Raw genomic sequence first — 25,868 nt, forward strand, 5'->3', positions numbered from 1 at the left:
ACAAACTTTGGGGGTGGGGGGAGATTTGTTTTTTTTTAAGAGATCGATAAATCTGGACCATTTTTTTCTTTTCTTCAGAAATAAAACGTTTTTCCCGCGCTCAGGTGACGCGTACAGGTGACGTGTACCCCCCCCCCCCCCCCCCCACTCCCCTGTCATTTGCCCGGCGCAGGCCCCGCCCCCTCACGTGCGGCGGACCTGTGGTCCGGATGCCGACGGGGGATGCCCCACGTGACCGGCGGCTCGGCCAATGGGCGTGTCGCGCGATTTGACGTGAGAAGGTGGGGCGTGCGCGCAAGATGGCGGCCGAGTGAGAGGAACGGGGAGAAAGGGGAGAGAGAGAGAGAGAGAGAGAGAGAGACGGGTAAGAACCGGGCGGGGAGACATCGAGACGACACACGGGAGACGGTACCGGAGAGGGACGAGCGGGAAGGACTGTGACTGACCGGACCCTGAGGGGCGGGTGACAGGGGGGGATGTAACGGCAGGAAGTGACAGGTTGTTATGAGGAGGAGCGGACATTGTGCTCCGTACACACTAGACACAGATGTTACATTTTTTATTGCGTTTTTTTAATGTTTAATACTTAATTTTATTATAATGCTTAATGTTTACATTAGTGTTTTTCATGCCATATGCTTCCAGCTGTTGCAAAACTACAACTCCCAGCATGCCCGGGCAGCCAAAGGCTGTCCGGGCATGCTGGGAGTTGTAGTTTTGCAACAGCAGGATGCACACTGACTGGAAAAAAAAAAAAAAACTTTTTATATTAATTTTCTCCTCGCTCCTCTGCTTGCTGTCAGTGACTGTAAACATTGACTTCAATAGCCAGAAGTACAGCGTCATCTGTGAGGTGAACTGCAACAGCATCTCCGCTGGGACTTGTGGTGCACCGACGATTGACGTCACATGACCGTATGAGCTACAGGACAGAGGCGATCGCCACCGCGTCAGAAACTGCATTAGGGTACGTTCACACGCGCAGATTTTTTTTTTTGCGGTTTTTTCCACTGCGTATATGAAAGTGGGCGGGCTCTTCTCGGCTGTCCGCAGCAGATTTTCTGCGGTGGGATTTACGCTGCGGGAAATCCGCCACAGTCCCTACTGACTTCAATGGGGCTTGTGGCGGGTTTTCCGCAGTGTACATTCCGCTGCGGAAAATCTGCTGTGGACAGCCGAGAAGAGCCCGCCCCCTTTCAAATACGCAGCGGAAAACACGCTTAAAAAATCCGCGAGTGTGAACGTACCCTAAAAAGGCGCAGGGGCTTCTTCTCCGGGATTGGGAAGACACAGATGTGTTTTTATTTTTTTTATTTTTTTTTTTAAATATATATAAATAAATGTGTGTGTGTATATATTTATTACTATTATTTTTTTTTTTTTTTTTTTTTTTTTATAATACAGCGCCACTCTTGTCCTCAGTTTGAATGCAGTATTGCAGCTTGCTTGAAATGAATGGAGTAGAGTTGTAGTACCACAAACAACCTGAGGACAGGGGTGGCGCTGTTTGTTTTTTAAGGATGCAGCTATGTATTTCTATCTCTGATGATTATGGTTTATCCGCAAGGAAAGATGGCGGAGTCGTTTCGGTTTTTAGCTTCTTAACCCCTTACAGGCACCAGGGCCTGGCGACACCAGGGGGTCCGAAGTGTAGGGATGAGTGGGGCCCACGCTTGTCAGACATCTATGGCTTCTCTTGTGGATACACTGTTAACCAGTGTGCCTTCAGCTGTTGCAAAACTACAACTCCCAGCATGCCCGGACAGCCGTTGGCTGTCCGGTCATGCTGGTAGTTGTAGTTTTGCATCATCTCGAGGCACGCTGGTTGGCTGACACAATACATCCACACCTTGACAATTTTTAATAATAATTATTCACGTTGATTAAATCTGCATGGGGAAATTTTTGCAGGAGGTTAAAGGGGTACTCCGGTGGAAAACTTTTTTTTTATTTTTTGCCAGAAAGTTAAACAGTTTTGTAAATTACTTCTATTAAAAAAAATCTTAATCCTTCCAGTACTTATTAGCTGCTGAATACTACAGAGGAAGTTATTTTCTTTTTGGAGCACAGACCTCTCTGCTGAATCACGAGCACAGTGCTCTCTGCTGACATCTTTGTTCATTTTAAGAACTGTCTAGAGTAGGAGAAAATCCCCAGAGCAAATATATGCTGCTCTGGACAGAGATATTAGTAGAGGGCACTGTGGTCATGATGTCAGCAGAGATCTGTGTTCCAAAAAAAAAAAAAAAAAGAATTTCCTCTGTAGTATTCAGCAGCTTATAAGTACTGGTAGGATTAAGATTTTTTTTTTTTTAATAGAAGTAATTTACAAATCTGTTTAAACTTTCTGGCACCAGTTGATTTAAAAAAAAAAAAAAATCCCCTTTATGGGGTTTGCCCATCTGTGTTCTTCCTGAAACAGCGCCGTGCTTGTCCTCAGGTTTTGTGTGGTATTGCAAGCTCAGTTGCATTAGTGAATTGAGCCTAGTCGTAATAGCAGTTTATTTACAATTGGCCACATAAAGCGACTACCAAGATCCTATTTTACCATCCACCAATTAAAATAAAAAAGTACCTTTTATTGCCTCAGTAAACTATTAAAATATTTCTGCCATTAGGTTTTCATTGTGCACGATTACAGCTTTGCTGCAAAATAGTAATTATTGTATTTGAGTGGTACGGCTGCAGTCTTTACCTAACTCACTAGATGAGAGCTATGGCTGAGTGAATCAAAATCTTAGTCTCATGCTCCCCTCCGACGTTTCGCCACAGCAGTGGCTTTGTCAACTACTTAAAGTGTACCCGTCAGATCAACAACATATATATATATATATATATATATATATATCACTCAGTACCTAATCCTGACCATGTACATTTAATTTTTATGTGTCTAGCACCTTTTTATTTATTTTTTTATTACACTTTTAATTTAGCTCACTAGTCTGAATTCCTCTCAAAGGGAGGGGGCGTGGCCTCACTGTGCAGGTCTCCGCCCCCTCCCTCAGTATTCTGTCTGCTCACATCTCCCCTAGCATTAGCAAAACTACAACTCCCACCATGTCCTCACTGACAGTAGCGGGACACAAGATGACAGTGGGAGGATTTTAACTCCAGCTCTGATCCCTGCGCTCACAGCTGTCAATCAAGGAAGTGTGTCCATGAAATAGGTGATGACTCATGGACACAGCAGGACTGGTATGTGTCCAAGCAGGCAGCGGGGCGGGGGGGGGGGGGGGGTTGGGGCAGTTGTTTGACTGGCTTTTTTAGTATGAAATGCTGGAAATTTTCTAATGAAAGCAATTGCAAAACCTATTGGTTATACATGCTTTACAACATATCAAAAGTTTTTGTATCTGACAGCGCCCATTTAATTGGTGGATGGTAAAATAGGATCTTAGTGGTCACTTTACGTGGCTAATTGTAAATAAACTGTGAATAATTGATCCTCCATCCAACGGTCCTTTTTTTTTTTCTGTGGAATGAGTAATTATGGACCCCCCCCCCCCCACCTATTCTGAGAACAGGAATAATAAGGTTTTGATTCCGAAAACATGGATAAAGTTGCACCTGTAATGAATGGTCTGTGCGTCCAGCACCCTGTTCATTCTCTATGGTACCAACCGCGCTAAGAAATGTTCAGTGGCCCCATAGAAAATAAATGGTATGCATGGTGCACATTTCGGGGTCAGTTTTGTCCCTGTTCTCATGATGAGGGTCACAGGGGTCAAACCCCCACCAATCGGCTTCTTCCGATGGGAATACCTCTATGTTTATATCTTACATCAGACTTGGCTCCTAATATATGTGATGGAGGCAATTCTGTGGCCCCATTGTAAGAGGATGTATATGTTTATTTACTGAAGAAATTTGAATGTCCAGCGCCAAATAGATCCAACGCAGCAATTAATAAAACCTCAGTACTTGGACATAGTGGGCACAGGTGACATGTTTCGCCCCACCTAATGGGCCTTAGTCAAAACCTCAGTATAACTAAGGCCCAATAGGTGGGCCGAAACGCGTCACCTGTGCCCACTATGTCTATGTACTGAGGTTTTATCAATAAATTGCTGCGTTGGATCTATTTGGTGCTGGACATTCAAATTTCTTCATTCTCCGTTCCTGGCATTGCCCATGCCAGTCCGAGCACATTGACTCTAGAGGAAGAGAGCTGGGATTACACCTTTATTCCATGTTTATTTACTGGGTACTATTTCATGGTAGATCACAGCCTGCAACCCTGCTCCATATGTTTTTTGGTTTTGTGACTCTTTTGCATTATACTACCAGTCAGTCTTGTTTGTTTTGTTTTTTTGCCACTGTCTGCTATAATTATCCTGTACGCCGGGAGCTTTCCTGTCATACATGTGAACAGAGCCTGAGAATGTAGGATACTTGAGGGATCCATTACTGTGACTTCTGAACAAGTGAAGGGGCATAAAGTGGATATGAGAGGGGCCGCTGTGATCGAGGGCAGGTTGCTGCTCTAATAGGGGAGGGTCTAAGGCTAGGTTAACACTGCAGAATTTCTGCTTGCAATTCCTGCTTTGAAATTGCAGACAGAAATTCCGCTTACTAAAATGTATTGTGCTAGTCAGTGGATTTCCCGTTCACCAATTCACACTTCGTAATATTTAAAGCGGAATTTGTGAACGGAAAATTCACTTCAATATTTCCGCCTGAATATGGTAGTGCTCATTCTTCAGACGGATCTACGCGCGGAACACATTGCAGACTATTGGAGACTGCAGTGTCCACGCGGACCTAGCGGCAACTGATTCAGTCGGCGCTGGCCGTACCCGGAATCTCCAGATGGAAATTTTCCGTCTGGAGATTCCGCAGTGTAAACCTACCCTAAGGCTTACAGTTTATTGGAGACTGCAGTGTCCAAGCCGTCCTAGCGCCGACTGATTCAGTAGGCGCTGGCCGTACTCGGAATCTCCGGGCAGAAATTTTCTGACCGGAGATTCCAAGTGCGGCCAGCACTGACTGAATTAGTCGGCGCATGGACACTGCAGTCTCCAATTGACTTACGCTCTATTGCAGTCTCTGAGCAACGCCATTCTTCAGGCGGAAATTTTCAAGCTGATTTTCCGTTCACAAATTGCGCTTCACAAATTACGAAGTGTGAATTTGTGAACAGTACATTTTAGTAAGCGGAATTGCAGGTTGAAATTCCGCAGTGTGAACCTAGCCTAAATGTTCTAACTACTGAAGAAGTTATTTATGTTCTGTTAGAGCAGTGTTTCCCAACTAGGGTGCCTCCTTTTGTTTCAAAACTACAACTCCCAGCGTGCCCGGACAGCCTTCGGCTGTCCGGGCATGCTGGGAGTTGTAGTTTTGCAACAGCTGGAGGCACCCTGGTTGGGAAACACTGTTAGAGTATGAAGGGCAGCTTCTCATGATCACTGGAGAAGAGGGAAAGATGAGATGCTGCTACTGATTTTATGATGAATATACTATAAAACAGAGAGAGGCAGAGCTTCCCATGGGATAGTATTGCTGGATTCTAGGTGTGTTCATGTAGGAACAAAAACTAGCAAAACTGCTCACCTTTGGTAGTTGGTGTATTGAGCCATAACTACTGTGTCCGTAGGTATCCAAGGAAGTGGTGCCGCTTTTCTAGGGTCGGTGTGGAGAGATTCCAGGCCGATGGTTATAATGGAAAGAGATGCAGGGGAAAAAAAACATAATGATAGCGCAATCCACTCAGATGTTGGTTTAAATAATAATAATATTTTTTATGAAAACCAAATCACAACGCGTTTTGAGGCTTACACGTGCCTCTTCCTCAGGTATAAACAGGCTTAAGCCTGTTTTTACCTGAGGAAGAGGCATGTGTAAGCCTCGAAACACATTGTGATTTGGCTTTAATAAAGAAGATTATTATTTAAACCAACATCTGAGTGGATTGCGCTATCATTCCGGGTTTTTTCCTGCATCTCTTTCCACTGATGTTATGAGTCCATGCAGAGGTTGATTTTAGGCTGCAGACTTTGATTTGCTGTCAGGAGCCATGGACATAATGGCAGGAACAGAGTCCGATCCTATAATATTTTGATAAGGTTTCCTTACTTTGTTCTGCTGGAATCCATTTCTGTTGTTCCCCCACTTAATCTGTGGCTCATAGATGGAAACTCATTACCACATCTGATCCATGCCACTGTACAGGAACTATATAGATTTGTGTCGGTCTTCTTTTAGGCTGCATTCACACCACGTTTTGTACATACGGGTGCCAGATCCGGCTGGGGGAGGGGAAAACTGGACGCTCCTGTACCCCAGCTGGATCAGCCCGTGACTCCATTTACTTTAATAAGCCGACCGGAGTCAAACGGTGACTCCGGTCAGCTCAGTTTTGGACCCGTATCCGGTTTTGGACCGGACCTAAAACCGTAGTAGACCACGGTTTTAGGCCTGGTCAGGAAACCGCATATGGGTCAAAACTGAGCCGACCGGAGTCACTGTTTGACTCCGGTCGGCTTATTAAAGTAAATGGAGTCAAGGGCTGATCCAGCTGGGGTACAGGAGCGTCCAGTTTTCCCCTCCCCCAGCCGGATCCGGCACCCGTATGTACAAAAACGAGGTGTGAATGCAGCATTATTCAGATTTAGGCTTTTTATTCTCTCGTTCTGCTTGGAGGAGAAGGCAAACGTTCCTGAACACTTCTTCCTCCGCAGTCCTGAGCTATTATTCCCATTACTGATGATTACAGATGAAATGGACGCCGCAGATCCCGGATGTCTCCAATCTTCATAAACCTCTGTGGACTTAATCCATCAGCAGCAGCACCACACTCTTCATCTCGTGTCCAGATTATTTGCCAGAATGTATAATTAGTATAATGCTATGTTCACAGAAACTCTCAGGATAGCCTCAGATTTCTGCAGCATATATTGAGATACTTTGAACCCCAATTTTGACACAGCTTATCTTTTTGCGTCCTCCACCTCTGACTCTTTCCCGAAGTGTTACTCTCGGACTAAGTGACGTATCACTCATTCTAGCTGATTTATAAAATACGGGCTTAAAAATATTCACCACAACCCACAGCGTGAACTGTGGTGCGTATGGCCATAAAAAATATGCAATAATACATGTGGTGTAAAATGTCGCAGTCTGGAGTCTATTTTAGTTTACACACAGGATACATGAGGTACCCACCTTACCTCAACATTTAACCCCTTAACGACGCAGGACGTAAATGTACGTCCTGGTGATGTGGTACTTAACGCACCAGGACGTACATTTACTTCCTGAGCATAACCATGGGCAACGGAGCGATGCCGGCATCATGCGCGGCAGGTCCTGGCTGTGGATCGCAGCCAGGGACCTGCCGGTAATGGCGGACACCCGCGATCCCGCGGATGTCCGCCATTAACCCCTCAGGTGCCGTGATCAATACAGATCACGGCATCTGCAGCATCGTGATCACTTAACAGGATGATCGGATCGCCCGCAACGCTGCCGCATTTGATCATACTGCACGGCAGACGGAGGTCCCCTCACCTGGCTCCGCTGCCTTCCCGGGAGTCTTCTGCTCTGATCTGCCTTCCCGCAGACCAGAGCAGATGATGACCGATAACTCTGATCAGTGCTGTGTCCTATACATAGCACTGAACAGGATTAGCAATTGAATGGTTGCTATAAATAGTCCCCTATGGGGACTATAAGAGTGTAAAAATAAAAGTGAAAAAAAATGTGAAAAACCCCCTCCCCCAATATAAAAGTAAATTGTCCCATTTTCCCTATTTTACCCCCAAAAAGTGTAAAAAAAAAATAAATTATTTTATATACGTTTGGTATCGCCGCGTGCGTAAATATTCGTACTATTAAAATAAAATGTAAATGATCCTGTACGGTGAACGGCGTGAACGTAAAAAAAAAGTCCAAAATAGCTGCTTTTTTTATAACATTTTATTCCCAAAAAAATTAATAAAAAATTTAATAAGTTTTGTATAAGCAAATATGGTATTAATAAAAAGTACAGATCACAGCGCAAAAAAATAGCCCTCATACCACCGCTTATGCGAAAAAAGGAAAAAGTTATAGGTCTCCAAAATAGGGGGATTTTAAACGTACTAATTTGGTTAAAAAGTTTGCGATTTTTATTTTTTTTTAAGCGCACCAGTAATAGAAAAGTGTATAATAATGGGTATCATTTTAATTGTATTGGCCCAGAGAATAAAAAACACACGTCACTTTTACCATAAATTGTACGGCGTGAAAACAAAACCTTACAAAATTTGCAAAATTGCGTTTTTCTTTTTAATTTCCCCAAACAAATAGTATTTTTTTTGGTTGCGCCGTACATTTAATGGTAAAGTGAGTCATGGCATTACAACGGACAACTGGTCGCGCAAAAAACAAGCCCTCATACTAGTCTGTGGATGAAAATGTAAAAGACTGATGATTTTTTTTTTTTTTGAAGGGGAGGAGGAAAAAAACGAAAGCGTAAAAATAAAATTGTCTGAGTCCTTAAGGTCCAAATGGGCTGAGTACTTATGGGGTTAAAGGAGTATTCTGGCCAAAGACATCTTATCCCCTATCAAAAGGATAGGGGATAAGATGTCTGATCGCAGGGGGCCCACCACTGGGATTATTTTTTTTTTTTTTTTTAGTGTTTACTATGTGGGTTAAATAATGTGGTACCTTCTAAGTTTTGGTCCTTACACTAGTGGAGATACCAGTTATGAGCAGGTATCATTATATGCCGTATGTTTATATCAGTTTGTAGGAACATTGTTGTATTAAATCATGGAGCAGGAAGGAGATATCCAAGAATAATCTTTTTGTTCCTTCTATAAAGACATGCACCCTACTAACTTGTGAGAAGATGCATAACTAGGCCATAACAGACTTACTATCTGCATGCTACTATTCGTTGTGCTCATTCACCCTCTGTATGCGTGTAGTTAAAGGGTTATTCCAGGAAAAAACTTCTTCTTTTATTTTTTATTTTTTCCAACTGGCTCCAGAAAGTTAAACAGATTTGTAAATTACTTCTATTAAAAAATCTTAATCCTTCCAATAGTTATTAGCTTCTGAATAGAAGTAATTTACAAATCTGTTTAACTTTCCGGAGCCAGTTGATATATAAAAAAAAAAAGGTTTTCCCTGGAATACCCCTTTAAGGACACATGACGTACTGGAACGTCATGTGTCCGCTCCCGATCTATAACGGGGGGGCCACGGCGTGACCCCGTGTCATAGCAGGTCAGGCCTGGCCTCTAACAATGGCCGGGACCCGTGGCTAATAGCGCGTGGCAGTGATCGCGGTGCCGCGCGCTATTAACCCTTTAAACGCGGCGTTCAAAGTTGAACGCCGCCTCTAAAGTGAAAGTATGCCGCTCAGGGAGCTGTTCGGGATAGCCGTGGCATCCCGAACAGCTTACAGGACAGCAGGAGGGCCCCTACCTGCCTCCTGGTGTCCGATCGCCGAATGACTGCTCAGTGCCTGAGATCCAGGCATGAGCAGTCAAGCGGCAGAATCATCGATCCCTGGTTTCCTATGAGAAACCAGTGAACAATTTAATAGATCAGTGTGTGCAGTGTTATAGGTCCCTATTGGATAACAATGATCAGTGTGTGCAGTGTTATAGCTCCCTATGGGAGCTATAACACTGCAAAAAAAAAGTGGGAAAAAAAGTGAATAAAAGATCATTTAACCCCTCCCCTATTAAGTTTTCATCGCCCCCCTTTTCCCATAAAAAAAAGTGTAAATAAAAAGAAACATATATATAGTTACATAGTTACATAGTTAGTACGGTCGAAAAAAGACATATGTCCATCAAGTTCAACCAGGGAATTAAGGGGTAGGGGTGTGGCGCGATATTGGGGAAGGGATGAGATTTTATATTTCTTCATAAGCATTAATCTTATTTTGTTCCAGGAATGTATCTAATCCTGTTTTAAAGCTGTTAATTGTTCCTGCTGTGACCAGTTCCTGAGGTAGACCGTTCCATAAATTCACAGTCCTCACGGTAAAGAAGGTGTGTCGCCCCTTGAGACTAAACTTTTTTTTCTCCAGACTGAGGGAGTGCCCCCTCGTCCTTTGGGGGGGTTTAACCTGGAACAGTTTTTCTCCATATTTTTTGTATGGGCCATTAATATACTTATATACGTTTATCATATCCCCCCTTAAACGTCTCTTCTCAAGACTAAACAATTGTAACTCCTTTAATCGCTCCTCATAGCTAAGATGTTCCATGCCCCATATTAGTTTAGTCGCGCGTCTCTGCACCCTTTCCAACTCCGCAGTGTCCCTTTTATGGACAGGTGACCAAAACTGAACAGCATATTCCAGGTGAGGCCGTACCAATGCTTTATAAAGGGGGAGTATTATGTCCCTGTCCCTTGAGTCCATGCCTCTTTTGATACATGACAATATCCTGCCGGCTTTGGAAGCAGCAGCCTGACATTGCATGCTATTCTGTAGTCTGTGATCTACAAGTACACCCAGATCCTTCTCTACCAGTGACTCTGCCAGTTTAATCCCCCCTAAGACATACGATGCATGCAGGTTATTAGTACCCAGATGCATAACTTTACATTTATCCACATTGAACCTCATTTGCCAAGTGGATGCCCAGACACTTAGTCTATCCAAGTCATCTTGTAACTTATGCACATCCTCTATAGACTGTACCCCCCCTCTATATACACAGCCTCCCTCTATATACACATCCTCTATAGACTGTACCGTGCTACAAAGCTTGGTGTCATCTGCAAAGATAGAAACAGAGCTGTTAATACCATCCTCTATATCATTGATAAATAAATTAAACAACAGCGGGCCCAGTACAGAACCTTGGGGTACACCACTAATAACCGGGGACCAATCAGAGTACGAATCATTGACCACCACTCTCTGGGTACGATCCATGAGCCAGTGTTCAATCCAGTTACAAACTAAAATTTCCAAACCCAAAGACCTTAACTTACCTGTCAGACGTCTATGAGGGACAGTATCAAATGCTTTAGAAAAATCCAGAAACACTATATCCACAGCCATTCCTCTGTCAAGGCTTCTACTCACCTCTTCATAAAAGCAAATTAGATTGGTTTGACAACTTCTATCCTTAGTAAACCCATGCTGGCTATCACTTATAATACAATTATCCCCTATGTATTCCTGTATGTAATCCCTTATAAGTCCTTCAAACAATTTACCCACAATGCACGTTAAACTTACCGGTCTATAGTTTCCTGGGGAAGACCTAGAGCCCTTTTTGAAGATTGGCACCACATTCGCCTTGCGCCAGTCCCTTGGCACAATACTAGACACCAGAGAATCTCTAAATATCATGAACAGGGGTACAGATATTACTGAACTTACCTCTCTAAGAACTCTTGGGTGTAGTCCATCCGGCCCTGGGGATTTGCTTACATTTACTTTACTTAACTTACCTTGTACCATCTCTACATTAAGCCAGTTCAGTACATTATATGATGTGTTACCAGCACTGACCTGGCCAATGTCAGCTCCTTCTTCCATAGTATATACAGAACTAAAGAACCCATTCAGTAGCTCCGCCTTCTCTTGATCGCCCGTGACAACCTCCCCATTATCATTATTAAGGGGTCCTACATGCTCTGTCCTTGGTTTTTTTGCATTTATATATCTAAAAAAATATTTAGGATTAGTTTTGCTTTCTTTGGCCACCTGTCTCTCATTTTGAATTTTTGCTGTTTTTATTACATTTTTACAGATTTTATTAAGCTCTTTGTACTGTTTAAATGTTATCGCTGACCCATCAGATTTGTATTTTTTGAAGGCTATTTTTTTGTTGTTTATTGCTCTTTTAACCTCATTTGTCAGCCATGTAGGATTTAGTTTTAATCGTTTATATTTGTTCCCCTTTGGTATATATTTAGCTGTATAGTTATTTAGAGTTGATTTAAAGATGTCCCATTTACCTTCTGTATCAGTATTTGAGAACACCTCCCCCCAGTCTATGTCCTGTAGTGCAGCCCTCGGAAATTTGCCTTTTTAAAGTTATGTTTTTGCCTTCCCCGCCTGTCTTTGTTTTCTACATTTTAAGTGAAAAGTAACTATATTGTGGTCGCTATTACCAAGGTTTTCCCGCACAGTTACATTACCAACCAGCTCTGCGTTGTTGGAAATGATCAGATCCAACAAGGCATCACTTCTTGTTGGGTCCTCCACAAACTGGCCCATAAAATTATCCTGCAATAAATTTAGGAATTGTCGCCCCTTTGTAGTTTTAGCCAACCCCGGACCCCAATCTATATCTGGATAGTTAAAATCTCCCATTATTACCACTGTACCTGCCCGGGCGGCCCTCTCTATTTGTTTATGAAGCCGAACTTCTATCTCTTCAGTGATATTAGGGGGTCTGTAGATTACCCCAAATATTATTTTTTCAGTATTTCCCTCCTTTTGTAATTCTACCCACAATGATTCCACATCCTCAGAATCATCACACACTATGGCATCGTTCACATTGACTTTCATACCACTTCTTACATACAGACAGACTCCACCACCTTTTCTGTTCATTCTATCCTTGCGAAACAATGTAAACCCCTGCAGATTGACAGCCCAGTCATGCGAGGAGTCCAGCCATGTCTCAGTGACCCCAACTATATCACCAGCCATGTCTCAGTGACCCAACTATATCACCAGCCATGTCTCAGTGACCCCAACTATATCAATATGTTCCTCCAGTATCAAGGCCTCAAGCTCCCCCATTTTATTTGCTAGGCTTCTGGCATTTGTGAACATACACTTTACATTTCCATCCTTTATGTTATTGGGGTTAATGGGATTCAAGGGTGTAAGTTTTATTTTCCTATGAAGCCTATTCCTATTAACTATTCTAACCCCTCCCTCCGCTCCACCCCCAGGTACATTTATAATTCCCACCTCTCTATCTACACTATCTTCCCCCTCTTTGCTGTAGGTTCCCTCCCCCCAAGTCCCTAGTTTAAACACTCCTCCACCCTTCTAGCCATCTTCTCCCCAAGCAAAGCTGCACCCTCCCCATTGAGGTGCAGCCCGTCCCTACGGTAGAGCCGGTAACCGACAGCGAAGTCAGTCCAGTTCTCCATGAACCCAAACCCTTCCTTCCTACACCAGCTTCTGAGCCACTTGTTTACCTCCCTGATCTCCCGCTGCCTCTCTGGTGTGGCTCGTGGTACTGGTAGTATTTCAGAAAATACTACCTTGGAGGTCCTTGCCTTAAGCTTGCGGCCTAAGTCCCTGAAATCATTTTTAAGGACACTCCACCTACCTCTTACTTTGTCATTGGTGCCAATATGTACCATGACTGCTGGGTCCTCTCCAGCCCCGCCCAACAACCTGTCAACCCGATCCGCGATGTGCCGAACTCGAGCGCCAGGCAGACAGCACACTGTTCGGCGATCCCGGTCTTTGTGACAGATTGCCCTGTCTGTCCCCCTAATAATTGAGTCCCCCACCACTAGTACCTGTCTGGCCTGCCCTGTACTCCTCCCTCCCTCCTTACTGGAGCAGACACCCCCCTGGCGTTCAGAGGCGGTATCCTGCTGCAGTTCTGCTAGCTCTGTAATGGCATCCCCCTCATCTGCCAAGCGGGCAAACTTGTTGGGGTGTGCCAGTTCAGGACTAGCCTCCCTGACACTTTTTCCCCTACCCCTCTTTCTAACTGTAACCCAGCTAACTGCCTGACTGTCCTGCAACTCCGTCCCACTGTCCTCCCCCACCTCTATTCCCGAGAGTGCCTGCTCAGTGAGCAGGAGACTCCTCTCCATGTTGTTAATGCTTCTCATTGTTGCCAGTCGCCCCTCTAGATGCAGGATCTGGGCTTCCAAACGGACAACTAGCACACATCTCGCACAACAATATGCACCCTCAAACTGTTGTTCAAGGATTGCATACATTGAACAGGATGTACATTGGACTGCATTTTCCAACATGGAGGCCATCTAGTAATGGGGATTTCACAAATGTATAGGAAAAAACAGACAGTCAAAATTACACTTAAAATTTTTTGTAGACCTTGTGGGTTCAAAAATTAAAACTCACAGCGATCTCAACCTCCTGCTTTCAAACTCCAGTTTTTGAAACTCCTCTTTCACGCCCCCTCTTATACAGCAACACTCAGAAAGAGCAAGCTCTCAATAAGAGTCCCAAGCTAAGATTTATACACCTGTGCCCAATCTACTCCTCCTCCCCCTAGAGGTGGAACAGAGAAAAAAAAAAAAAAAAAAAATGAAAAAGGGTGTTTAAACTCTAACAGTTATCCCACTATGTGCAAAAGAGAAAAACTTACCCAAAATAAGAATGTGGGCTATAGGCAGTCGCACCCACTCCACAGATTCACTCCGCACAACAGATAATCACAGTTTTTGAAACTCCTCTTTCACGCCCCCTCTTACACAGCAACACTCAGTGCGGAAATGTACGAATTATAAAAAATATATCTTTAATTAAACCGCACAGTCAATGGCGTACGCACAAAAAAATTCCAAAGTCTAAAATAGTGCATTTTTTGTCACTTTTTATATCATGAAACTCTAAGTCCTATCAATGCAAAAATGGTACCGCTAAAAACTTCAGATCGCGGCGCAAAAAATTAGCCCTCATACCGCCCCATACGTGCAAAAATAAAAAAGTTATAGGGGTCAGAAGATGACAATTTTAAACGTATACATTTTCCTGCATGTAGTTATGATTTTTTCCAGAAGTCCGACAATATCCAACCTATATAAGTAGGGGATCATTCTAATCGTATGGACCTACAGAATAATAAGGTGTAATTTTTACTGAAAAATTTACTACGTAGAAACGGAAGCCCCCAAAAGTTACAAAACTGCGTTTTTTTTTTTCAATTTTGTCTCACAATTATTTTTTTTTTTTCCGTTTCGCCGTAGATTTTTGGGTAAAATTACTGACGTCATTACAAAGTAGAATTGGTGGCGCAAAAAATAAGCAATCATATGGATTTTTAGGTGCAAAATTGAAAGAGTTATGATTTTTTTAAAGGCGAGGAGGAAAAAACGAAAATGCAAAAACGGAAAAACTCTCGGTCCTTAAGGGGTTAAACTTAAAGCAGGGCCGCAGGGAGTTAATCGTGATAGGGGGGGGGGGGGCGGAATTGCTCTGTCGCTACAGGATGGGCAAACACTGGCTCTGCTCAGGGCCCCAAGCAATTGCTTGGTTTGCCTGTCCTGTTGCGACCTCCCCCGCTGAACCCCCAGGACTGACTCACCGAACCCCTGGGGTTCGATCGAACCCAGGTTAAGAACCACTGACTTAGACAGAAAAGAACAACTCAACTTCAGCAGCTCATAAGTACTGAAAGGATTAAGATTTTTTTAATAGAAGTAATTTACAAATCTGTTTGACTTTCTGGAGCCAGTTGATATATAAAAAAAATGATCTTAACTTTTTTTTTTTCACTCTTTTATTTTTTATGTTATCTTCCCCATAGAGGGCTATAACGTTGCACACATTGATCTTTTACATTGATCATTGTTATCCCATAGTATAACATTGATCAATGATTCTGCTGCTTGACTGCTCCATGCCTGTATCTCAGGCACGGAGCAGTCATTCGGTGATGGGACACGCACGAGGAAGGTAGGGGACCCTCCACGTGTCCTCCAGCTGCTCGGAACGTCGCAGTTTCACTGCTGCGGCCCCGAACAGCCCACTGAGCCAACCGGCACTGATTAGCTTTCACTTTAGACGTGGCGATCAACTTTGAACGCTGCGTCTAAAGGGTTAATAGCTGGCGGCACTGCGTGCTATTAGCCACGGGTCCCAGATGTTGCTAGGTGCCGAGCCCCGACCCCACGTTATAGGAAGGGAGTGGGCGGAGGGCGTACAGGTATGCCCTCTGTTCCCAACAGGGTATACACTCTCCGGTATTGCGGTATATGAAAAATTCATATCATATAAAAATAAAAAACACACCGGTATTTGGTATGAACCAGTATACCGCCCAGCACGGTGTTGCATTATGCTCTGTGCCAGTGATCTTTAACCTGCAGACCTCCAGATGTTGCAAAACTACAACTCCCAGCATGCCCGGACAGCCGTTGGCTGTCCAGGCATGCTGGGAGTTGTAGTTTTGCAACATCTGGAGGTCCGTAGGTTGGAGACTACTGCTCTATGCACTATGTGCAGTGAGTATGGCAAAACCATGAGGGCAAAGAGCAAGAAGGATATTCTGTGTTTTCTTCCGCCATGTTATTTTTGTTTCTGTATCAGGAGGTGAGGAAGTCTCTCATTAGAAAAAAAAAAAATATATATATATATATATATAGTCAGAGGGTATGTTTACATGGTGGAATGTCCGCGTGGAATTCTGCCCGAATATTCAGCTGCAGCAGAATTCCATTGATTTCAATGGCCTTTTGCTGCACTGTTCACATGGTGGACATTCCGCATATTTTCTTACCATGTAAACTAGGGATCGACCGATTATCGGTATGGCCGATATTATCGGCCGATAATCACGATTTTGGGCATTATCGGCAATTACCTTGCCGATAATGCACCACACCGCGTCGCACCCCCCACCGCACCGGACCCATTGCCTCGCCCATCCCCGGTTTTATAATTACCTGTTCCCGGAGCCCACGTTACTTCTTGCTCCTGCTGCGTCCTGCATTACGCTGTGCGCAATGACAAGTGACGTGCGCGACGTGACATCACCGTCAGTGCGCACAGTGACAGCTCAGGAGGACCCCACCGGAGCCAGATGTAGAGTGGACCCCGGGAACAGGTAATTATAAAACTGGGGATGGGGGAGGCAATGGGGCCGGTGCAGGGCGGCGGGGGGAGCGGTGGCGGTGATAGGTCTCAGGACCCCCGGACAGGCAGGGGGAGAGTAGCGGGTGGCGTTGGCCTATGGCACCACAAAAGCCAATGCAGTGCATTGATTTAAAGCGCCCGCTTTAAATCAATGATCTGCAGCGGTGTCGCGGGGGGATAAATAGCCGATAACTTATACCGATATTCCGGTATAAGTTATCGGCTATCGGCCCTAACCTCCACCGATTATCTGTATCGGCCCTAAAAAAAGATATTGGTCGATCCCTAATGTAAACATATGCTAACAAGTATGGAGGCCTCCTTACTCTCCCCAGACACATACCATCAGGGGAAGAGAAAATCAGTCATGTTGGTTTTTAGCTGCCTGGTTATATTTTTTTGTCCTTTTAGTGTTTTAAAAGGGCCCAAAATGGCTGTAAAATTAAAAATTAAATAATCCAAAATAATTTTTGCGTATACAGTGGCAATTGCGTATACAAGCTCCAGTCTGTGTCGGACTAATACATATGGTGCAAAATGTATCTGTCTGGAGTCTATTTTTATAATGTACACACAGGATATATGAGCATCCACCTTACTGGGACATTTTAGCTCTGTACAAGTTTTTTTTACCACTGGATGGAGTTTTCTACTGACAGATGTTGACTTGGTGAAGCATTGAATCTTCAAGTATATGATTGTACGGCTATATCTGGTTCTATAGTGCTGTTCATTCATGTGCTCGCTGCCTTAACATACTTACTGTAGCAGTGCAGCTCTGGTCCATTGAAGTGAATGGAGTAGAATAAAAAAAAAAAAAAGGTGATACTCCCCTGTCCAATCCAGCGGCAATTGCATCTACAAGCTCTAGTCTGTGCTGGCTACTGTACAAGCTCTAGTTGGTGCTACCTTGGTATTGATCAGTCTGATCGCTTTTTCTTCAATGTTTTCTGGGATTTTGTGATGGAAAAAAAATACCTGTGACTCATTTTTTTATTTTTTTATTTTTTTTAAACCATTAAAGGGGTTATCCAGGAAAAAACTTTTTTATATATATCAACTGGCTCCAGAAAGTAAAACAGATTTGTAAATTACTTCTATTAAAAAAAACGTAATCCTTTCAGTACTTATGAGCTTCCGAAGTTAAGGTTGTTCTTTTCTGTCTAAGTGCTCTCTGATGACACCTGACTCGGGAAACGCCCAGTTTAGAAGAGGTTTGCTATGGGGATTTGCTTCTAAACTGGGCGTTTCCCGAGACAGGTGTCATCAGAGAGCACTTAGACAGAAAAGAACAACTTAACTTCAGAAGCTCATAAGTACTGAAAGGATTAAGATTTTTTTTATAGAAGTAATTTACAAATCTGTTTAACTTTTCTGGAGCCAGTTGATATATATGAAAAAGTTTTTTTCCTGACTAACCTCTTTAAGCCATTCACCATGCGGGGTAAAATTGTTATATTTTACTAGTTCGGACGATTCTGCGCGGCTATGCGAAATGTTTATTTTTCTTATGTTTACATATTGATTTATTTTTTATATGGGAAAGGGGGATGATTGACATTTTTTGTATTGAACAGGATTGTTGAATATGTGTAAAACCTTTTTTTTTTAGTATATTTTTTTTTTTCTAAATTTTTCTACTATATTTTATCAGTCCCTTTAGGGGACTTGTATGAGGAATCATTACCTAAATGCAGTTCTGTGTGATCTGTGTTCTATTGGTAGAGCCTGCTGCAGATTGAAGAGCCACAGCAGCCATTAAAAGGCAAGTTAAAGGGGTACTCCAGTGGAATTTTTTTTATTTATTTATTTATTTTTTAAATCAACTGGTGCCAGATTTGTAAATTACTTTAAAAATCTTAACCATTCCAGTACTTATCAGCTGCTAAATGCTCCACAGGAAGTTCATTTGTTTTTGAATTAATTTCTGTCTGACCACAGTGCTCTCTGCTGACACCTCTGTTCATGTCAGGAACTGTCCAGAGCAGGAGAGGTATGCTATGGGGGATATGCTCCAACTCTGGACAGTTCCTGACACGGACAGAGGTGTCAGCAGAGAGCACTGTGGTCAGACTGGAAAGAACTACACAACTTCCTTTGTATTATACAGCCGCAGATAAGTACTGGAAGGATTAAGATTTTTTTTATATAGAAGTAATTTACAAATCTGTCTAACTTTGTGGCACCAGTTGATTTAAAAAAATAAAATAAAATGTTTTCCAGCGGAGTACCTCTTTAAGCCTTGGTGGCATCTAAATGGTTAATAGATGTAAGGGGCTGGGGTTATCCAGAAATAATGGTATTACAACTTGCTTCTGTTCACTTCTGCAGAACTAAGCTGCAATACCACACAAAATAACTCCACTGTTGTGTTTTCATTTTGCTGCCTGGAACTTTTAATTATACTTTTTTTTTTTTGTCTGTTTTTATGTAATTTTGGGGGTTAATCTTAATGTAAAAAAAAATCAAATCTTGCCGGCTGTTTTATATGCATTTTACGTGGTGTGACTGGAGTAACCTATCGGTGTTTTCATCAGGACCGTCCTCGCGGTCTGTTACTAGTCATAGTTTCCGTCTGTAGTAGTGAGAGCAGCGAGGACTATTGTTAGTGTTGCTCCAGGCGTCATTACATTTCCTAATGTCACCGCCAACCACCATGATTTATACAGGGACACAATCAATAACAACCCAAGAAATAGAAACTGACACAAGGAACCGGACCGCATGGAAGGAAAATGAAGTGTGATCGGCATATAGTGCACCAAGGATCCCAGAGCCGCCTTTGTATTCCTGTAGTGTTCTGCTTTTATTCTCGTTTAGTTGCTGAGACGACTGCCCATAGAGAATAATGGAAATGTTATATTTGAATTAGAGACAAAACTTTTTGACATATCTAATAAATCTTTACCAGACAAACTCTCTAAACTCAGTGACATTGATAATTCTACTTAATTTGAATATTAAACATTGTTTTCTGCAGAATGACAAGATGGGATTACACAATGGAATCCCCATAGACTATAATGGGACGTGAAATATGAGCTCATTTGCATGTAAATCTGTGTTATTCAGATATCTAAACTTTACCAAAAGTGTTCCCCAGGTAGAGTAGCACATTGTAAAATTGAAATTACCTGGGATTATAGCTGTTTTCTATGGAATAGAAGGAAAATGGTAGAATGGAATGCCCATAGACTATAATGGGAAGCAGGATTTGATGTGGAGTCTGAACCATTTAACATATGAAATAAATGTTTAGCGGGCATCCTCTACATACTCAGTGGGATCATATATAAGTGAGATTTAGAGGGATTATCATTGTTTTCGATAAAATAACAAGGGTTACGACAAAATGGAATGCCCATAGACTATAATGGGAAGTAAAATATGAGCTCATTTGCACGTAAATCTGTGTTATTTAGGAAAGTCAACCTTGCCACAAGTGTTCCGGACAGGGAAAAGGTAAGTACAGTTGTCAGTGTCACCTGCACTACCTGTTGGTACCTACAGGTTTGTGCAGGTGACACTGGTGACAGATTTCCTTTAATCTGGGGAACACATCTCGTATCTTCACAGCATAGACAATTGCCTTCAAATGACCCCAAAGATAAATGTCTAAGGGGGTCAGACCGGAGACCTTGGGGGCCATTCAACTGGCCCATGACGACCAATCTACTTTCCAGGAAACTGTTCATCTAGGAATGCTCGGACCTGACACCCATAATGTGGTGGTCACCATCTTGCTGGAAAAACTCAGGGAACGTGCAGCTTCAGTGCATAAAGAGGGAAACACATCATCATGTTGAATGGCCCCTAAGGTCTCCCGATCTGACCCCCTTAGACTTTTATCTTTGGGGTCATCTGAAGGCAATTCTCTATGCTGTGAAGATGCGAGATGTGCAGCACCTGAAACTACGGATACTGGAAGCCTGTGCTAGCATTTCTCCTGCGGTGTATATAGTAGTATACAGCAGTGTATACGGATACTGGAAGCCTGTGCTAGCATTTCTCCTGCGGTGTATATAGTAGTATACAGCAGTGTATACGGATACTGGAAGCCTGTGCTAGCATTTCTCCTGCGGTGTATATAGTAGTATATAGCAGTGTATACGGATACTGGAAGCCTGTGCTAACATTTCTCCTGCGGTGTATATAGCAGTGTATACAGATACTGGAAGCCTGTGCTAGCATTTCTCCTGCGGTGTATATAGTAGTATATAGCAGTGTATACGGATACTGGAAGCCTGTGCTAGCATTTCTCCTGCGGTGTATATAGTAGTATATAGCAGTGTATACGGATACTGGAAGCCTGTGCTAGCATTTCTCCTGCGGTGTATATAGTAGTATACAGCAGTGTATACAGATACTGGAAGCCTGTGCTAGCATTTCTCCTGCGGTGTATATAGTAGTATATAGCAGTGTATACAGATACTGGAAGCCTGTGCTAGCATTTCTCCTGCGGTGTATATAGTAGTGTATACGGATACTGGAAGCCTGTGCTAGCATTTCTCCTGCGTTGTATATAGTAGTATATAGCAGTGTATACGGATACTGGAAGCCTGTGCTAGCATTTCTCCTGCGGTGTATATAGTAGTATATAGCAGTGTATACGGATACTGGAAGCCTGTGCTAGCATTTCTCCTGCGGTGTATATAGTAGTATATAGCAGTGTATACGGATACTGGAAGCCTGTGCTAGCATTTCTCCTGCGTTGTATATAGTAGTATATAGCCGTGTATACGGATACTGGAAGCCTGTGCTAGCATTTCTCCTGCGGTGTATATAGTAGTATATAGCAGTGTATACGGATACTGGAAGCCTGTGGTAGCATTTCTCCTGCGGTGTATATAGTAGTATATAGCAGTGTATACGGATACTGGAAGCCTGTGCTAGCATTTCTCCTGCGGTGTATATAGTAGTATATAGTAGTGTATACGGATTAGGGATGTAAGAAAAAATCGATTCTCGCGATAATCGCGATTTTTTTCATTTGCCAATACAGAATCGATTCAAAATATTTTTGAATCGATTCTTTTAGGGATGTGGAATTTTTATCTGCGGACGCCCGGAACAGCATGTCATGTCCCGGGCATCAGGAGATAAAAGTTCCACATTTGTGGAGCCGTGCAGGCCGGATCTGACACGGCTATGGAGCGGGCTCCGACTCGTGCCCACTCCGTACTATGCGACCCCCGGCTGATTTCAGTAGCCGGGGGCCGCCGCTAATAGCCAGCATGCCGCAATCGCCGCGGCTGGCTATTAAAGGAGTATCCGGTGCTCACTTTTCTCATTTTATCCTATCCAGGCTGCAAAATAAAACGCACTTTATCTTACCTGCCAACGAGCCCCCGGAGCTCCGGTACAGGTGTTCGGTCCCCGGGCTGTATTCTTCTTACTTCCTGTTAGTCCGGCACGTCACACGGAGCTTCAGCCTATCACCAGCCGCAGCGATGTCCCGCCTCCGCTGGTGATAGGCTGAAGCTCCATGTGACGTGCCGGACTAACAGGAAGTAAGAAGAATACAGCCCGGGGACCGAACACCTGTACCGGAGTGTACCGGAGCTCCGGGGGCTCGTTGGCAGGTAAGATAAAGTGCGTTTTATTTTATTTTGCAGCCCGGACGGGATAACATGAGAAAAGTGAGCACCGGAGTACTAGATCGCCGCTGTCAAAGCTGACAGCGGCGTCTATTGGGATCTATGAATGCTCCCAGGTGTGCGATATATCGGGATATATTGCGATGTATCGTCACCTAGACGGTATCGCGATATATCGGGATATATCGAATCGCCACACTGGTATCGCGATTTGAATCGAATCGCCAAATTCTTGGCGATTCACACCCCTAATACGGATACTGGAAGCCTGTGCTAGCATTTCTCCTGCGGTGTATATAGTAGTATATAGCAGTGTATACGGATACTGGAAGCCTGTGCTAGCATTTCTCCTGCGGTGTGTGTATATAGTAGTATATAGTAGTATATAGAGAAGAGGGTTGCATTGACAATCCAACACAATGGGCAGTGCATTGAACACATTTTATAAGTGGTCAGAAACTTGTAAATAACTCATGAGAGAATAAAGTTACGTTAAAACCAAACACATCATTGCTTTTCTTGTGAAATTCCCAATAAGTTTGATGTGTCACATGACCCTCTTCCTATTGAAAAACAAAAGTTGGATTAAAAATGGCCGCCATGGTCACCACCCATCTTGAAAAGTTTCCCCCCTCACATATACTAATGTGCCGCAAACAGGAAGTTAGTATCACCAACCATTCCCATTTTATTAAGGTGTATCCATATACATTGCCCACCCTGTACTATTCTCCTGTTATTCCATAGAAAACAGCTATAATCCCAGGTCATTTCAATTTTACAATGTGCTACTCTACCTGGGGAACACTTGTGGCAAATGAGCTCATATTTTACTTCCCATTATAGTCTATGGGCATTATATTTTGTCGTAACCCTTGTCATTTTATAGAAAACAATGATAATCCCTCTAAATCTCACTTATATATAATCCCACTGAGTATGTAGAGGATGCCCGCTAAACATTTGATATGTTAAATGGTTCAGACTCCACATCAAATCCTGCTTCCCATTAAAGTCTATGGCAGTGGTCCCCAAACTGTGGCCCTCCAGATGTTGCAAAACTACAATTCCCAGCATGCCTGGACAGCCGTAGGCTGTCCAGGCATGCTGGGAATTGTAGTTTTGCAACATCTGGAGGGCCACAGTTTGGGGACCACTGGTCTATGGGCATTCCATTGTGTAATCCCATTTTGTCAATCTGCAGAAAGAGATAATTCCACTCAATCTGTCTATTAAATAATTCCATTTAGTTTGGAGAATATGTCTGATTAGTTTTTTATTAGATATGTCAAATAGTTTTGTCTCTATTTCAAATATAACATTTCCATTATTCTCTATGGGCGTTCCACTCTCCTGTTAGGCTGGGTTCACACCACTTTTACCGTATACGGTTTTCCGCAAAAAAAAAGTATGGCAAAAACCGTATACAACCGTATGACTCCAAATTAAAACGTATACAGTTTTTCCCCGTATACGGTTCCAAATCGTATGTACGGTTCTATCCGTTTGCATCCGGTTTTTGCCAACGGTTTTTCTATTTTGTTGGAATTCGTTTCCCAGCAATTTAATAAAGTTACTATTGTTCTATTGAAATTTCAAAGGATGTGGGAGTGGGATGTCTGGGATGAATTCTAGAAAGATATGCGCATGTGTCAACTCCAAAAACGGATTAGAAAAACAGTGTGCAGCCGTATTGGGAAATTCTGTGTACGGTTCTCATAGACAACAATGTTAAAAGAACCGCATACGGTTCGCATACGGTTTTCCAACCGGAGGCAAAAACGTGGTCGACAGCGTTTTTGCCTACGGTTGAAAAATCGGCGAAACCGTATCCGAGGCAAAACGGATGCAACCGTACACAACATTTGGAATACGGTTTACAATGCATTCTCTATGAATACGGTTTCGGATACGGTTGTATACGTTTTTTTGCGGAAAACCGTATACGGTTACCGTATTTGAAAAACGTGGTGTGAACCCAGCCTTAAAGTCTATGGGCATTCCACTTTGTCATTCCTTTTAGTATGTCCCGTATGTAATGTATAATTAGGGGGGGTGTATCAGCGGCGCGTGTATGTATGATGTGTGCATATGTATGGTGTATATTAGGGATGTCCCGATACCATTTTTTTTAAGTCAGAGTACGAGTACCGATACTTTAATTCTAGTACTCGCCGATACCAAGTACGAGTACTTTTATTTTAAAGGGAATCTGACAGCAGGGTGACCCGGTCTCTGGCGCTGTTTACCGTATGATATGTGGGTCCTTGTTGTGTACAATGGAGGCGGCTGCTGTAGTATGAGCCAAGATGATCACATGGTGAGCAGCAGTAGAAACCGGGTCACCTGACCTATCTACAAATAAATTGAAGTTAGTGCAGGTGCAGATTGTCAGTGCAGATTGTCTTTAATAGTAGGTAGTATCCCCTTGCAGACATTAGCAGCAGCAGGCCCCCCTATAGACAGGGGCTTCCCCTTTAGACATTAGCGGCAGCGGGGCTTCCCCTTTAGACATTAGCGGCAGCAGGGCTCCCCTTTAGACATTAGCGGCAGCGGGGATTCCCCTTTAGACATTAGCGGCAGCGGGGATTCCCCTTTAGACATTAGTGGCAGCAGGGCCCCCCTTTAGACATTAGCGGTAGCAGGGCCCCCCTTTAGACATTAGCGGCAGCAGGGCCCCCCTTTAGACATTAGCGGCAGCAGGGCCCCCCTTTAGACATTAGCGGCAGCAGGGCCCCCCTTTAGACATTAGCGGCAGCAGGGCCCCCCTTTAGACATTAGCGGCAGCAGGGCCCCCCTTTAGACATTAGCGGCAGCAGGGCCCCCCTTTAGACATTAGCGGCAGCAGGGCCCCCCTTTAGACATTAGCGGCAGCAGGGCCCCCCTTTAGACATTAGCGGCAGCAGGGCCCCCCTTTAGACATTAGCGGCAGCAGGGCCCCCCTTTAGACATTAGCGGCAGCAGGGCCCCCCTTTAGACATTAGCGGCAGCAGGGCCCCCCTTTAGACATTAGCGGCAGCAGGGCCCCCCTTTAGACATTAGCGGCAGCAGGGCCCCCCTTTAGACATTAGCGGCAGCAGGGCCCCCCTTTAGACATTAGCGGCAGCAGGGCCCCCCTTTAGACATTAGCGGCAGCAGGGCCCCCCTTTAGACATTAGCGGCAGCAGGGCCCCCCTTTAGACATTAGCGGCAGCACACAGCTCACCTGCGGCTGTCCTCCGTCGGGTGCTACCGCTCCACTTCCCTGTTCTTCTGTCCTCCCGGTCGGCATCATGGCGTCCTATGCAGGAACATGTGACATACACGTCACTCCGCTTCCTCCGTAGTGTTACGCTGGGAGCAGGGGAGGAGGCGGAGTGACGTTGTGTCACATACTCCTCCATGGAAGACTATGAAGCGGACAGGAGGACCGGAGAACGGGGCAGCGGAGCGGCAGCAGGTATCGGACACATTAAACAAGTCCCCGATACCATGTAAATGGCTAGTATCGGCACCGATACCGATAC

At 43.8% G+C, this 25,868-nt stretch overlaps 1 protein-coding gene across 2 annotated transcripts in view; it reads left to right on the forward strand.

Moving 5' to 3' along the window:
- The first annotated feature begins 263 nt into the window (after positions 1-263).
- MFSD14A (major facilitator superfamily domain containing 14A) overlaps positions 264-25,868 on the forward strand; it is a 60,849-nt gene continuing 35,244 nt past the window's right edge. The window contains exon 1 of one of the 2 annotated variants that reach the window (XM_056523345.1): positions 264-364. The gene's annotated coding sequence lies outside the window, so the exon portion shown is untranslated. Of the gene's footprint in view, positions 365-390; positions 464-25,868 lie in introns of those variants that run through there. The other variant, XM_056523346.1, reaches the window with a different exon arrangement.

This window comes from Hyla sarda, chromosome 6 (genome assembly GCF_029499605.1).
Source record: "Hyla sarda isolate aHylSar1 chromosome 6, aHylSar1.hap1, whole genome shotgun sequence".
Classification (NCBI taxonomy): Eukaryota; Metazoa; Chordata; class Amphibia; order Anura; family Hylidae; genus Hyla; species Hyla sarda.